General features: G+C 43.4%; 1 protein-coding gene across 4 annotated transcripts in view; it reads left to right on the forward strand.

Annotated features, from left to right (window-relative positions):
- Window positions 1-17,026, forward strand: part of PDZD2 (PDZ domain containing 2) — a 241,109-nt gene that overhangs the window by 15,118 nt on the left and 208,965 nt on the right. The gene's annotated exons all lie outside the window — the stretch shown is intronic.

A 17,026-nucleotide genomic window follows, 5' to 3' on the forward strand; every position in this document is an offset into this window, starting at 1 on the left:
GATATCCATCTCCATCAAACGGTGATCAGTCTTGCTGGAAGAGATGCATTTTCCTTTTCTCATGACAGAATTGGTTTCTGAAGTGGTTTGCATTCCTTTGTTCCATTTTCATAAATGGCAAACACTGGTGATTGCAGAAGTAATAATTTACTAGCCTGCAAGTCCTCTACCTGCAATTTACTCCAGTTGTTAGCTCTGCAAGTCCTTAAAAAAAATAATTAGTTGGGGAGGCAGACATCAGCTTAGTATTATCTGTTAGTTAAGAACTTTACTAGTGGGGAAGACAGACGTCTGTCTTGCTCTAACGACTAAGGCCCGAGTGAATGCACACCAGACAGTTGATGGATGTGTGAAATGAGATTGTTGAAAAATTAGGACAATTCTATCTGTGATTACCAATCTGTTGTGCATTCTTCACCTATGCAACACCACCATTCAAAGTCAGCATTTGAGGTGCTTTGGCAAAGTTTAATCTATTTAAATCAATTGTAATGTTGTTTTTTGTTTAGTCGTGTGTCCGACTCTTCGTGACCCCATGGACCAGAGCATGCCAGGCATTCCTGTCTTCCACTGCCTCCCGCAGTTTGGTCAAACTCACGTTGGTAGTTTTGAGAACACTGTCCAACCATCTCGTCCTTTCGTCCCCTTCTCCTTGTGCCCTCCATCTTTCCCAACATCAGGGTCTTTTCCAGGGAGCCTTCTCTTCAATTGCAATGTTGTTGTTTGTTGTTCAGTCTTCGTGACCCCATGGAAATATATGGTTTACATTAAATGGAATGCGTTGATACTGTATCCCATGCCCTGCAATTCAGAACTATTAACCTATTGGGGATCCATTTTTAAACCCTTTGGAAATATGCAGGCCCATGCAGAATTTAAACCTATTGAGTAGCTGGAAGCGGCACAAACTGCTGCGGTCCTGAGTTTGAAAGCAAGGCTTTGTTGTGGACGCGTCACCAATATGGGCTTTTGCGGCTTGGATTAAAAGGAATTAAAAGATTAATCTGTGCCCAGTCTGCAGAGAACAGCTCTTTATATGCGTCAGGTGGTTTTCCATGCCACAGGTATTTTTAAAATTGGCCCCATAAACTAGTAAGAATTCCTGTGAACTAACTGACCCCTTTTATGTAAAACAGCTTTAGGAGCTGATAATGGCACTAAACACAAAAGATCTAAACTGTTTAGTTTTGCAGTTTTCCCCAAGGCTGCCCTGGCTACTGGACAAATGGGACGCTGTAAAGAGTCTGTTTAGTTTGAACTATATCTTTTTTTTAAAGAGAGTTAGCATTCCTGGCATTAGGGTTTTTTATTTAAAAGATATTTATTGAAAGTTTTTAAGATATAACAAAAAATGAAAAATAAACATACAAAATAAAAACAATTAAAAACACACATTAATTTTCAATAACATAACTTCCGTACACTTATTTCCTCAGACCTCCTCACACCTCCCCTCCTTGTATTCCAAATCAGTTTGTTAGTTCAGCAAATAGGGTTTTTTAAAACCTGTTTTCCACTCCATGTTGTGAGATGCTAACTATGGAACACTAACTCTGTGAGGGGTTTTGGCTTCCAGATTTGTACTGACATAACTGCTTTTAACATAAAATAACTTGCATCTTTAACAACAACAACAACAACAACAACAACAACAACAACAACAACAACAACAACAACAACAACTTTATTATTTGTACCCCACTCATCTGACTGGATTGTCCCAGCCACTCTGGGTGACTTCTATCAGATATAAAAGCTTAATAGAACACCAAACATTAAAAACTTCCCTATACAGTGGTACCTTGGGTTAAGTACTTAATTCGTTCCGGAGGTCTGTTCTTAACCTGAAGCACCACTTTAGCTAATGGGGTCTCCTGCTGCTGCTGCCGTGCCGCCGGAGCAAGATTTCTGTTCTCATCCTGAAGCAAAGTTCTTAACCCGAGGTACTATTTCTGGGTTAGCGGAGTCTGTAACCTGAAGCATATGTAACCCGAGGTACCACTGTACAGGGTTGCCTTCAAATATCCTATAAATGTTCTACTGTATAGTTATTTATCACTTTAACATCTGATAGGAGGACATTCCACAAGGTGGGCACCACTACTGAGAAGGCTGTCTGCTTGGTTCCTTTTAGCCTCGCTTCTCGCAGGGAGGGAACCGTCAGAAGGCCCTCAGAGCTGGACCTCAGTGTCCGGGATGAACGATGGGGGTGGAGATGCTCCGTCAGTTGTACAGGGCTTTAAAGGTCAGCACCAATGCTTTGAATTGTGCTCAGAAATGTGCTTGGGAGCCAATGTAAATCTTTTAGGACTGGTGTGTTATGGTCTCGGCTGCCAGTCTGCTAGCCACATTCTGAATTAGTTGCAGTTTCCGGGTCGCCTTCAAAGGTAGCCCCACATAGAACACATTGCAGTTCTATGCCTTCAGACGGGAGATAACCTTCTGGCGAGACAGTGTGCAGGCAGCCAGGTAGACAGCCTCCTTGGACGCAGAATTAACCTGTGCCTCCATGGACAGCTGTGAGTCCAAAATGACCTCCAGGCTGGTCCTTTAGGGGCACAAGTTACTCCATTCAGGACCAGGGAGTCCCACACACCTGCCCGCCCTCTGTCCGGCAGAAACAGTGCTTCTGTTGGGATTCACCAAGGAACAGATGGCATTGCTCCTCCTGCAGCTGATGGTGCGAAAGGGTTTCGGCCACAGTTGTTGGGAGGAACCTTAGAGGCCATGTAGTCTGACCCCCTGCTCTATGCAGGATGCCGATGAGGGTTCAACGTATGCACATAACACTACTCAGCTGGGAGTGCAGCAACCTGCCATCGTTATGCATCCGAAATAACAGATGTGGAACAGAAGTGATGGGAGATCTATGCTGCCTCCTCACCGCTAAATACAACCACGGAAAAATCACGAAAACACCACAAGCTTCCAGTGACCTCATTCAGAGGAAACAGAAGCTGAGTTTGCGTGAAGTCCCCGGGGTCCTCTCTGCCTGGATAACTGGGGCACGCATAATAATATTTTCAAGCCTCCTTCGCCCCATTCATGCTTTCCGTTTGTGAGTATGTGCCAAAAGAAAGTAATGTGTCAGAAGGATTTAGGTTGCTCCATATTTCTCTCTTTCTGTGTTGGTTTTGAGAGGGGGGCGGGCGGGGAGGGCTTTTTAAAAAGCACGATAATGAATGGGCTGATGGAGAAGCTGGGTGCCCCAGGCAGGCATGGAGATCACAAAAGTAGTGAACGTAAAGTGCTTTTTCTTCCGTGCTTGGGGAACGAAGTATCAATCAGCCAAGATAGCATTTGTCATCGCTAGATAGGCTCGCTGGAATATTTTTATTAAAACATCACCACCTCCGCCACCGCCACCCCCCCCTCCGAAGTGCGAGTGAGACTGGCTGTTAACTGAATACTACAATCTGAGTCTCCTGGTGTAAATGCGAATCCGGTAATTATAGATGAGCTAATACGCCATTCAACTATCATGTTAGTTTTGTGTCTTTTTAAGTGCCGTGCTTCCCAGCCAGCCGACTTCCACCTTAACTCGGCGTTCTTCTCTTTTGCTGGTATGAATTATTAATGCCTTGTTGAAAGCTTAATAATTTTTTTCTTCTTTTGCTCTGATTAAATAAGCTGCCTTTGTTACCGATATAGCTGCTTGTCTCCGTTGCTCATCATAAACCTATCCAGGAGGTATGCCGAAATTATGCAGTGCCTGTTGTGATGCATTTAACGCGTATCCGGAATTAGAGTTTGAAAGTCACGTCGACTTTCAAGGGGACTTTGACATGATACACTGGCATAAAAAAAAATCATACATCAGCTGGCAGTCCTCAGACCGCTGCCTCTACTCTTGCTTCTCCAGAGTAGATGTCTTTATCCCCAGTTCTGCAGCTAGTTTATTTATATACTGCTTTTTGGTCCAAAGATCCCGCCCCATGTGAACAAACATATCCACATGCCAGTCAAATAGGTAAAGGTAAAGGTAAAGGGACCCCTGACCATTAGGTCCAGTCGTGACCGACTCTGGGGTTGCGGCGCTCATCTTGCTTTATTGGCCGAAGGAGCCGACGTACAGCTTCCGGATCATGTGGCCAGCATGACTAAGCCGCTTCGGGCGAACCAGAGCAGTGCACGGAAACGCTGTTTAGCTTCCCGCCAGAGCGGTACCTATTTATCTACTTGTGTAGCACCCTGCTTGTGGTTAACGCTTAGCTGGAATGAAATATTCAACGCAGCAATAGAGAAATTAAAATAATAATTTATTTGTCAGACAAATAAATGAGAGGCACAGTGGTATATGGTTACCAAGCTCTGGCCTGGCTTCCTGCCATTATGGCCAGCACTTATATTCCCTTAATCCAGCCCCCTTTGCTCCTCCTTTGGCTGCCTCTGTCCAATCAGCCTGGTTGAATTTCCTATTGGCTGATTGCTATAACCAATCCTAAAAGATACACCCATATCCTCCTGTCCTTATATGGAACACAAAGAGCTATATATTGTTACATCTATAAATGACAAATAAGTAGTAATATATCTTACATGTGTCTCAACAAGGAATCTTAATTACCAGCTCACCTCTTGCCCTCCTTGCCCTATTGCCCTCCAAAACAAATGGTTAATCTTAAATTTTTATCTTAAACATATGTCAAGGATCTTGAGTTCACATCAACATTGAAAGATCTCCTTCATTTGAAGGTTTCTAAACAAATGCCTGACAACTATATATCAGGACTGCTTGGATGGCGTCTCCTGTCTGGCAGGGGGGCTAGGCTGGTGGCTGACTTAATTTCAGGATAAATACAACTCTTACAACTATATGAAATAAGAATCTAGCATTTCTTAAATCCTTTGCATAATTACATTTAAGCCAATATATTTAATACATAACATAGGTAGCCTTTTAAAAGGAATAAGGCCTTTGTAAAGTAAAAAAAGGAACTCAGTAAAAAACAGCTTCAAAAGAAGCCTCTTCAGTTTACACCCCCCCTTCAGCCAGCTGCTTTTCCCATTAGCTCTTTCCAACATTTAACCTTAGGAAGAAGATCTGGCTCATTTTACTGGGAGGCACATTGGTATTATTTTACTATTTACTCATTCCTAATTATGTTTATCTCTGCCTTTTTTATCTTCTGTAACATGTAGGGTCAGTGTCCTCACTCTCAGCCTGTAATTCCCCCTTTTTACGACTTTGAGAATTGTTTTCTGCTATAAATCAAGGGGCCCCTTGTCTAGAAGGAAAACATTGCCAAGGTTCTCTAAGCAGCTGGTCTTCTGCCTGGCATGAAACATTTGAAAAATCTAAGCCCATTTAATTTAGGAACCTGATCAAGATATAAGCCAATATAAGCCTTGATTAAAAATGCAGTCTATATTCAGATGCCACACTTGCACTTTGACTTGCTTTCGAACTGCTAGGTTGGTAGGAGCAGGGACCGAGCAACGGGAGCTCACCCCGTCGCGGGGATTCGAACTGCTGACCACCTGATCGGCAAGTCCTAGGCTCTGTGGTTTAACCCACAGCGCCAAATAGAGCTCCCCCCAAATAACATTTTGCAAGGGTGCCTCGTTACATATTTGTTAGATGTAAGCTAGGCACCTAATGGCTCCTGAAACCAGGGTTACAGTCGCCAAAACGGAATGCCTAGCTGCGAGTTTGAGGGCAGATTCTTGAAATTCATCCAGCTGTTGTTGGACTACAACTCCCATCATCCGTGACCACTGCTCCTGCTAGCTAGGGATGATGGGAGTTGTAGTCCTGCAGCAGCTGTCCACCCAAGTTTGAGAAACACTGTGCGACTCAACTGGCTTTTCATGTTTCATCTAAGCTAGCTTCCAATAGCTATAGTAGCGAAGGTGCTGTCTTGCTTGCTCCGTGTTGGGTTTTTTGTGCTTCAGGGGAGGGAGGAACTGACTTCTCATTTGTGTGGCTTGGCTAGCATTGAATACTTCTGTGCTTCATAAGAACTGGTGGTTCGGATATCTTTTTTTTTTTAATTGTGGGGTACTTTGTGGTATAACATTCTGGCTCAGAATTTAGTTTCCCAGGAACCCAAATTCCCTGTTCTTTCCCGGCCATGCATTCATTCATTCCAACGAGACAACTTCATGCTAAGTGTAGTGTGTGCAGCTTTGCAAACTGTTGACAAACTACCGTATTTTTTGCTCTAAAAGACTCACTTTTTCCCTCCCAAAAAGTAAGGGGAAATGTGTGTGTGTCTTATGGAGCGAATACAGACTGCGAAGCTATCCCAGAAGCCAGAACAGCAAGAGGGATTGCTGCTTTCACTGTGCAGCGATCCCTCTTGCTGTTCTGGTTTCTGAGATTCAGAATATTATTTTTTTCTTGTTTTCCTCCTCCAAATACTAGGTGCGTCTTATGGTCTGGTGCGTCTTATCTTATAGAGCGAAAAATACAGTATTCACAGCTGCTTTTATGAGCCAATAATATCTCTTGTTCTTTGGTGCTTTTTTGCTCTTCTTTTCATCTCCCCCACCTCCCAGCCTTATCTGGTTTCATTGTTTTCAAGAATATGTAATTCTCTTCAGGAAATCATCGCACAAATAAGCAACAGTTTGCGTTTGAAGCTGTGACACTTCTCAAGCTTTCCCACCCTGCCTATTTTTGACTGGGCTTCCTAGCCAAATGGGGTTGCTAATTGAGGGGTTGGGTGGTGCCAAAAAGGCCTGGCGGGGTTTGTGTGTATGTGTGTGTGTGCGCAGGAAATTCAGTAGACCACCAGTTAAACATTTCCCCCCTCTTGGGATCCCTCCAGTGTATGTTTAAGTTGAGTGATGAAGGCAAGTGTAGCAAGCCCTCTGGGCACATATGGTATCCATTCTATATGTGTATTTATAGAAAGATTGGCTGTTTCCAACCTCCTCGCCTCTCTCTGTAACTTTGCGCAAAGGTGTAAATAAAAGGCAAAGAGAGAGGGTGAGGTAACGTGGAGAGATTGTTATGAAACTGAATAAAAATTCCCATCATGTACACCTTCAAGAGGAATGGTTTTACATGCTCTCCATTTCAACAAAGTAATTTCTCAAAAGCTGTGTCTTCTCTTGGGACAGGGAGCGGGTACAAGTTTTCTTGTGCTGAGTCACACCATTGATCCATCTATCTCAGTACAGTGGTACTTCGGTTCTCAAACTTAATCCCTTCCGGAAGTCCGTTCCAAAACCAAAGCGTTCCAAAACTAAGGCGCGCTTTCCCATAGAAAGTAATGCAAAATGGATTAATCCGCTCCAGACTTTTGAAAACTACCCCTAAAACAGCCATTCAACATGAATTTTACTATCTATCTGACGAGACCATTGATCCATAAAATGAAAGCAATAAATAATGTACTGCAGTCACACAGTCAATCAGTAGCTGAACTGGGTTCCACACAGTCACAAAAACAAAACAGAAAAGCCGCAAAAACAAAAACACAAAATAAATAGCAGAAACAGACGGACCTCAGCGTAACACTCAAAACGGAAGTGTGGCATTCAAAGCAGAGCACGTTTGGCTTCCAAAAGAAGTTCGCAAACTGGAACACTTCCGGGTTTGCAGTTTTTGGGTTCCAAGTTGTTTGAGTACCAAGGCGTTTGAGAACCAAGGTACCACTGTATTGTCTGCACTGGCTGGCAGCAACTCCCAAGGGTTTCAGGCAAAGGACCTTCCCATCTTTAACTGCAGGTGCTGGGTGTTGAACCTGGGAACTTCTGCATTCAAAGTACTTGCTGTTCTACTGAGTTTCAGCTCTTCCTGATAAAGGTTTAATAGGTAGTTTGTTTTGGGTGGAAGCAACAGGATAGTCCAGTGGCAGAGCGAATGCTTTGTGCAGAGATGATTTGTGGTTCAATTCCAGTGCAGGGGTTTTATGAAACAAGCCTCACAACCCTACCCACCATAGATGAATGACTGATAAAACTATTGGACTGAGATGGCAAAGTTAACATGTTTAATTAGGGCAGGGGGGAATCGTTGCTGACGTTTGTTAAGGACTGGAAATTTCTTAGGTGCTTTTTGCATGAAAGAGAAAATGATCTTGTAATATCTGGATTTGAAGATTGAAAAAAATACTGTTTATAGAAGATAAAATGGTTGGATCTGAATGTATGGATATCATATGTAGCTGCAGGACAGAGAACCGGAAGTCCATATATATATATATATATATATATATATATATATATATATATATATAAAATCCTTTAGTTTTTTCCCCTCCCCCCCCTTCTCACTTTCTCTTTCTTTAGCTTTCTCCTTTTTTGTCTTTTCTTCCTTCTATGTTCTCTTATAGACTAGCTGTTTTATCTCAGTGTATTATAAAAGGAAACTTCGTAATGGATATGTATTTTTGTATATTTTTGAATAAGTATCAATATTTTTTAAAAAAAATAATGATGGACCAGTGGTCTGATACAGTACAAACCCATTTCAAAGGTCACCAGAGTTTATCTGGTGTATGATGATATGATGTTATTTTATGTGCACACAGAAAAACCAGGATTTTATTAAGTGTTTTGTGAAGCGGCTCATAGTTCTGGTCTAGCATCTTTACCAACTGTCTGTGCCAAATTGTCCTTATACAAAATAGTTCAGCAATGCTGGGAACTTCCTTTTGAAGCATGTGGATTAAAATCAAAATCAAAATCACTGTTCTAAAAACAATACACTCAAACATTTTTATATGACCGATTTAAGCCAACTCAAACAGCTCTTTTTGTGTGTGTATGTATATATACAGCAAATTTTACAATAATAAAAAGACTCTGGAGAACAAAGAGAGGAAACTCTATGCTAAATGGAAGCCAAAGATTGATGGCCAGGCTTTGACTTGTCGTAGTGGATTCTGTTCCTCATTATTTAACCATCTCTGTAAAAACCTGTTACTTTTGGTTTTTTTAAAAACCTGTTTTTGAAGAGTGACAAAAGTCAATCCCAATTGTTTCATCCATCACATCTTCTGCAGGTAGCAGATGATGCCACAAGCTCAGCAATTAATCAGAATAACTTAAGTTCTAGTAGTAGATAGGTAGCCGTGTTGGTCTGCCATAGTCAAAATAAAAAAATTCCTTCCAGTAGCACCTTAAAGACCAACTAAGTTAGTTCTTGGTATGAGCTTTCGTGTGCATGCACACTTCTTCAGCAGTTTCAGTGTATCTGAAGAAGTGTGCATGCACACGAAAGCTCATACCAAGAACTAACTTAGTTGGTCTTTAAGGTGCTACTGGAAGGAATTTTTTTATTTTAACTTAAGTTCTGCCTCTCTCCACACAAACCAGCTTGGACCCTGCAGTCTTGATCAGTGGCCCCTCTCTGTGTGCCTTGTCTGAGGGGCGGCGGAGAGTAGCTTCATGAGAAGGGGCTCTTTCCACTAATATAACGGTTCCAGGGAATAAGAGCCACCCCAGCTTTCATAGATTGGCAATGGCTCTGCAGGATTCCAGGGCACAGCCATTCCCAGCCCCTTGCTAGAGATACTTGGGACCTTATGCATGTAGCAGCCCCATCCATACAAACTATAAAGTCTAGGATAAAAATTGTCAGACGATTTACCAATAAATATAAAAACTTGTTGGCACCCGTCTGCCTTGAGAGATGATGGTGTGCACCTCCAGTTAATCTACTGTGTTAACAGCACTGAAGCAGCCTCCTCAGTGTCATGGTCCGGTTCACGGGCAATCAGAGTCCTGGCTGGGGACGTCGGGACCGGGGGCAAGATGGCGGGGTGGGAGCAGGAATGGGGGTCCAGAAGCCAGGAGTCAGAAAGCCAAGAGTCCGAGGGTCAGAGAGCCGGGAGTCAAGAAGCCAAGGGTCCAAGGGTCAGGAAGCAAGAAGTCACAAAGTCAAAGGTCCGAGGATCAAGAAGCAAGGAGTCATGAAGTCAAACGCAGCAAGGCAGGGAACGTGTTGCTGTGGCAAAGAGCCGAAGGGAAATGCTGACCTTATATCCCTTCCCGGCTCTTGCCACCAGGTGCTGTGAGTTACCAATCGGCCTCACCTATGTGGCCACACCTTGCCTCTTCAGAACAAAGTTAGGAAGGCCCCAGTCCTGCAGAGTCCTATTGGTCACAGGGCCTGGCTCCTGCACGCACACCTGACACTCAGGGTGCCAGCCTGGGCAGTGTGGATGGAGGTTGTGGGCTGCCCAGATGACAAGACCTCGCTGATGGAATCAAAAGAGCAAGATGTTTGGCACCAGCTTGGCTGCAGGAGTTGCTGGAAGGAGGCATACAAGACACCATCCAACCATCTTAGGGACTCCATTCTGGATTTGTGTAAGGTTTACTCTTGAGCCTTTCTTCTCCCAAGGATATCTCACAAGGCAGAGGAGGTTTAGGATCAAAGTTTTCCTTCTTCTAGATAGGCTCCCTTCCAAGGTCAACAAAGCCCACCTGCCCCTCACTTCCTTCTACAACACATGCAGTAACTGCCTTCTTGACCATTGGACCCACTATTGGGTCTTGTCAGCTCAATCCGTTGGAGCCTTCTTCACATGCAGGAAAAATCTCTAACCCGCCAAGGGTTTAAGACCCATCGGCTACCCTCATCTGATTTAGCCGGCCAGTGGAAGCCATTTCCTGGGGTGTGGCCACTCTTGCATGCTGACAGCTTCTTGGAGCCATAAGTGATAGCTGAGCGCGTGGTGGGGACCAAAGGTGGACAAACTACTCCAGAAGAAGCACAGCGTCTCTCCCACCAGAGGTTCTGCTCTTCCCTTAACACCCCATACAGTGGTGCCTCGCAAGATGAAAAGAATCCGTTCTGTGATTCTCTTCGTCTAGCGGTTTTTTTCGTCTTGCGAAGCAAGCCCATTGAAGGATTAGCGGATTAGCGCTATTAGAGGCTTTTAGAGGCTTATCTGCAGATCGGATCAGCTGATAAGCAGCTTAGCGCTATTAGCGCTATTAGCGGCTTATCTGCTGATCAGATCAGCTGATAAGCGGCTTAGCGGCTTAGAAAAGGGGGGGGAGGGGAAAAAAAACCAGCAGGAACTCGCAAGACATTGTCGTCTTGCGAAGCAAGCCCATAGGAGATTCGTTTTGCGAAGCACCTCCAAAACGGAAAACTCTTTCGTCTAGCGAGTTTTCCGTCTTGCGAGGCATTCATCTTGCGGGGCACCACTGTATTTCAATTACTAATTGTCTTGAGCTCTTGAACAGAGTCTCTCAGGTTTAAATCCAAATTGTTTTAGTGAACATAGATTGTCGGCACACACACACACACAGGAATTGGCAAAGATCTAGTAACCCAACGCATTTCTCTGTGGCATCTTCTATCCTGTGGAACCTCCTTCCTGCAGAACTGCCTTCACCATACAGCTTTTATTATATGCTGAAAATGCCCCTCTTTACCAAGGCCTTTGATACTTGAGATACACTTATTTTGTACACGTCCTGTTCTTGTGATTGCAGTTTGTTTTCACCTGTTTTCATTGTATTTTAAAGTGTAGTCACCCACCTTCAAGGTGGCAGGCAATACAATAAATTAATAATAAATAATGATAATTTTGACTGGATTCTCCCCCCCCCCCCCGGTAGCTCCAGTGTGGTAAGCTAAGTTCTCCAGTGTTTTGCATATACAGTGGTACCTCAGGTTAAGTACTTAATTCGTTCCGGAGGTACGTACTTAATCTGAAACTGTTCTTAACCTGAAGCACCATTTTAGCTAATGGGGCCTCCCGCTGCTGCTGCTGCGCCGCCGATTTCTGTTCTCAACCTGAAGCAAAGTTCTTAACCTGAAGCACTATTTCTGGGTTAGCAGAGTCTGTAACCTGAAGCGTATGTAACCCGAGGTACCACTGTAGTAGTCTGAAAAGCCTTCCTATTGTTTGGGCTGCATGCAGAACATTTATTGCAAACCATTTAAATACAAAAATCAAATTCAGCATTGTTTCCGGTCTCATCTGAGAAGTAAACCTCCATTTTTCTTCCCTCTTCCCCAGTCAAGGGCACCTTGAGGCAAACCTGTTCTTAAAAGCTGATTTTCCTCTTGCTGAAACCCCCCTTTTTGTTTTGAAGTCTTTTTTTTCATTTTGAGAAATTGTCTGCTGTGGAAGGATTAACTGTGGACAATCAGTTTCTGAGACTTCCTTTGGAGAAGTACATTTATTGAATGTCTTCTGCTTTTTACTAGTACCTGGCATCTCGCAAAAGGTTATTTTGTTTGTTTCTGTCAGTGTTCTAGGGCCTCGGAATAGCTGCCCTGTCCTTTTTTTTCTTTTTGCAAGTGAAAAAAAACCTGTATTAAATCTGACAAGCTTACCTCCCTGTTGTGAGGGGAAGAGAGAGAAACGTGAAAGTCCATATGCTTGTTTCAGCCCATGAATGTAGAATGATGTGCTAGTCGCTGAGCTATTATGCTCTGGAAGAGAGTTAATTAAGCTTCCACCAAGCTATGGTGCTTAAAGGTTCTCTGCATGCTTACTGGCAGATTAATTAAAGTTTCCATAAAGAAAATCACTTTATTGCATTGTGGCTTCCAGCTAGGGATCCAAGATTACATTTTTCACTGTGCTCTGTGACACTGCTGGACCACCTGTGATCATTATATTTAATTGCTGGAAAGAGTTAGTGGGGAAATCCTGTGCATGTCTACTTAGAAGCAAGTCCCACTCAGGGCCGGATTTGGTTTGATGAGGCCCTAAGCTACTGAAGGTAATGGGGCCCTTTATATGTCCAGCTGTCCTTTGTCAACAACAAATTGTCGCTTTTTTGTGTTGAATATATGCTATATGGTAATTTATGGACCTAATAGGTATCTAAAGCCATTTGCACATATTGCCTTGCAACCAGTCCATGCAGAATGTAGGCACCCTATATACAGAAATGAGCAAACCAGTGATATTTTAGGGAGCAGGCTAGCAGGTCGGTCCCATTACTTACATCACAGGAGCCTACACAACACGAAACACTGTTGCTGTATGTAGGTTTTATTTTACTTGTTTTTTATCTTATATTTTGGAAATGTACAGTCATACCTCGGGTTGCGAACGCTGCGGGAAAAATGGGGGGGGGGAATAAGAATGATATGTTTCTGGATAATATGTTTTGTTTTAATTTTGAATAATAAAGTAATTAAAAAAGAAAAAAGAAAAAAAAACACACCTGAATGTATATTTCCAAAACACAAGATAAAAAACAACTTCTTCTTAATTGTATTTTAGTCCAACAATTACTTTGATAAAATGTTTTGTTATGTGCAAATGGCTTTAGATACCTATTAGGTCCATAAATTACCATATAGCATATATTCAACACAAAAAACAGTGAGCGCTTGTTGTTGACCAAGGACAGCTGGACATATAAAGGGCCCCATTACCTTCAGTAGCTTGGGGCCTCATCAAACCTAAATCCGGCCCTGTGACCAATGGAATCATAGACCCTGAGGATAATCTAATCTGGACCCTCAATGCAGGAATATGCAGCTGTCTCTTACGGGGAGTGAATCTGCAAGTTTGGCCTTAGGAGCACCTTCTCTAAGCAACTATGCTAAAGCAGGTTTCTATGCTCCTATGAGTTGTGGTCTATAACATCTGGAGGCTCCTAGGTTGGTGAAGACTGGCCTAGACATACGGCTCAATCCTTCCCACTTCCACCAAGTGACAATTTTCTACAGACTGCTGGTGGGGAATTCTAAAGGAAAAAGTCAATTCATCCATCCCTGCCTTCCATATTTCCCTGGTACAGGAAAAGAGATGTCCTTTCTTGCTTTTGCCCATTCCCACTGGCCGTATGAAAACAAGTTAAAAAAATAAATCATATTACTGCAATTGTTAACTGCTGTGCTGCAAAGTAATGCACAGTCACGTATAAAATTACAAACAGCATGAAAGCGTAAATTCTCAAAATAAAATTTGCTATCAGCAGCAGCAATAAAACCTGAGGCACTTTCAGAACACCTGCTGGGACAGGTAAGCTTTAATCTGCCTTCTAAAGGTGAACAAAGATTACGGCTTCTGTTATGCGCACCCTGCTTTAGAGCAAGGCTAGATTACTGCAGTGGTCCCTAAACGGGGCTGCCTTTTAAAGGCAGCCTGGACACTTTGGCAGGTGCAGAATGGGGCTGCCAGGATACTCGAAGGTCCCGGCCTAACAGGATAGGCAAAAGGGTGTGGTTCTTTATATAGCCCCAGGAATGAGGAGGTTTAAAGGCTGAGATGGGATTTCGGCAGTGCTCTCCCTAGTCCTTTTTAAAAAATATATATATATATTTTTATTAAGCAATTTCAACATAACAAATTATCAAATCATATAATCACATAAATTATTTCTCTCCTTTCCCCCCCTCCATCCACCCCCCCACCAGAGACTTCCCTCAGCTCCCCTCTCTGATTTCTCTGCACATATTACCGGTATTCTCTGCATGTTATAAAATTATACATATCCTTGCGTTGTCTGTCTATCATGTTATCAACCAATAAATTTGTGTATGTTTATTCAAAACCTGCCAAGGAGTCCAGTTCATTTTGTTGTCTGTTTAAGGAAGGATGGGAACTTTTTACAAATTATCTAAAGTCACAGTTGTCCTTGTCCCGCAGTTTGTATGTCAGTTTAGCCAGTTCTGCATAGTCCTGGTCCAACGATCCATTTACTCCATTTAGTAAGATATTGCTACAGAGGGTCCAATTTAATTACACAAGGCTAAAAGCCCTTCTGCCCTTGTTAAGAGAGGGACAACGTTCATTAAACACAAACTCCTAAATGAAGTTATATATAGCATCTTTGTAGGATTCCTCCCCTGTTTCCCCCTTCACTTGGATCTTCAACCTAAACAACTTCTCTCATTCCTCTACCCCATTTCCCCCAGATTAGAGCAGAGGAAGGAAAAGCTGGAACTGATTTGCAGGGTGACCTAATGCAGCTTTTCATCAAAAGCTTCTGGGCGCTGGAGAAATTACAGGCGAGAGATCATTTAGGAACTGTAATGTGCACGGTTGTTTTTAAATAAAAAGTCCATGGTTATTAACGGACACCCTTTACTCTTAATAATCTTCTAGTTTTTGAACTTGGAGGAAGTAGCATTCACCCCTCGCTCTGTAAGTGTACTTTTGGGGGGATATATATATATTTTGGCTTTAAAATCACTGGGCAGCATCTGCCTTCTTTAATTAGGTCTCTTTCAAACAGGGCAGTGGAACTTCATAAAAATTAATGATGTCTGGCTAGGCTTGTTGTCCATGTGAGATGTATATTTATGGGGCTTAAAAAAAACAAAATACCCTTGCCAAGGGAACAGAAAAGCATCCTTCTGTAGCGCAGCAACTGCTTGAGTTTTTGGCGAACATTTCGAAAACTCTTCTCACACTCCAAAATCATGTACATGCTCTTAGCAGGTGTATGAATAGTGGCGCCAATTCACACATTACGTTACATGTTTGCTGGTGTGCGCTAAAGTGGGGCTATGTTTTAGGGATGAAAAACAAGCGAGGGGAAGTCAGGGTGTTTTATTTTTATTTATATTCTCTGTTTGTGTGAACCTGGTGTAAAAACCTAATCGTTTGATTTGACCTGGCTGGCAATAGGGTTAAAGGTAAAGGTAAAGGGAACCCCTGACCATTAGGTCCAGTCGTGTCTGACTCTGGGGTTGCGGCGCTCATCTTGCTTTCTTGGCTGAGGGAGCCGGCGTACAGCTTCCGGGTCATGTGGCCAGCATGACTAAGCCGTTTCTGGCGAACCAGAGCAGCACACAGAAACGCTGTTTACCTTCCTATTTATCTACTTGCACTTTGACGTGCTTTCGAACTGCTGGGTTGGAAGGAGCTGGGACCAAGCAATGGGAGCTCACCCCGTCGTGGGGATTTGAACCACCTTCTGATCGGCAAGTCCTAGGCTCTGTGGTTTAACCCACAACGCCACCCGCGTCCCCTGGCAATAGGGTTAGGGTCCACGAATTGCTTGTGTCCTGGGTTTAAGGCACACCTGTGCCATGGGCTTTATTGTGCGTCCTTGGATAAGTGTCTCCCTGCCTGTGGAATTCATCTGGGATGCCGGGATGCCCACCAACTTGGATGGTTGGACTTGATATGTATATAGAGAGTGCAGCTGTCAATGGGTTCTTGTTTCCATGGTCGTGCTTTTCCTTGGCATACAGAGGCAGAATGCCTCCAACTGCAAACTGCTACTAGTAGCAGGCAGGGAGAAGGCTGCATTCAGGTTGTGCTTGTGGGCTTTCCGTGGGCATCTCTTTGGGCACGGCAAGGAAAGGATGTTGAACTCGATGGGGCTTTGGGTTGATCCAGGGAGACTCTTGCATTCCTGCCTCTCTTTTGCTCGCCAGCCTACTTTCCTCCCTCACAAGGATGATTGTGAAGGCAAAGAGTGTAATTGCGTGCACTTTTCAAACAGAGTTTGTGTACAGTGGTACCTCGGTTTTCGCATGTAATCTGTTCCGGAAGTCCGTTCGAGTTCTGAAACGTTCGAAAACTGAAAACTCAATAGCCGATAGCTAGGTCTCAGGATCTTACACCCAGCAGAAGCCTCATGGCATGTTCGACTTCCGAGGCGTGTTCGAAAACCGAAGCATTCACTTTCGGGTTTATGGTGTATGAAAACTGAAATGTTCGTCAATGGAGATGTTCGAAAACCGAGGTACCACTGTAGTTTCCATTCTAGTAGTGCCGATTTGTTTTTGAATGATTGTTTTTTTCTATGTACCTAAACATTTTGCAAACATAGTACTAGAGGTGTGTGTGTATGTGTGTGTGTGTGTGTGTGTGTGTGTGTGTAGAATAGCAATATTTTCCAAAATGTTACATTTGTTCAAAAGTGATCTCCCTTGGCAGCGCCTGGCATGGTGTTATAAAAAGCTCGAACGGAACCACACAAGCGCAGGCCTCTTTCCCTGTGATGTGGTGCGTCGTTCCTTCTCTTCAAAATTACAGCCTGCGATAGCTAATTACAAGCTTAAAGCAGAGCTGGAGTTAAACTGATTGCTGCTTTGAGATTTTGCGCTGCTCATTTCCCAGACTACACCCTGCTAAGAAACACAGAGAGAGGCATTGGTTTGCTGGCATGCGACAAATGCCCGTAGGAGGCA

The sequence above is a fragment of the Podarcis liolepis genome, assembly GCF_965112155.1.
Source record: "Podarcis liolepis genome assembly, chromosome: 11".
NCBI classification, from domain to species: Eukaryota; Metazoa; Chordata; class Lepidosauria; order Squamata; family Lacertidae; genus Podarcis; species Podarcis liolepis.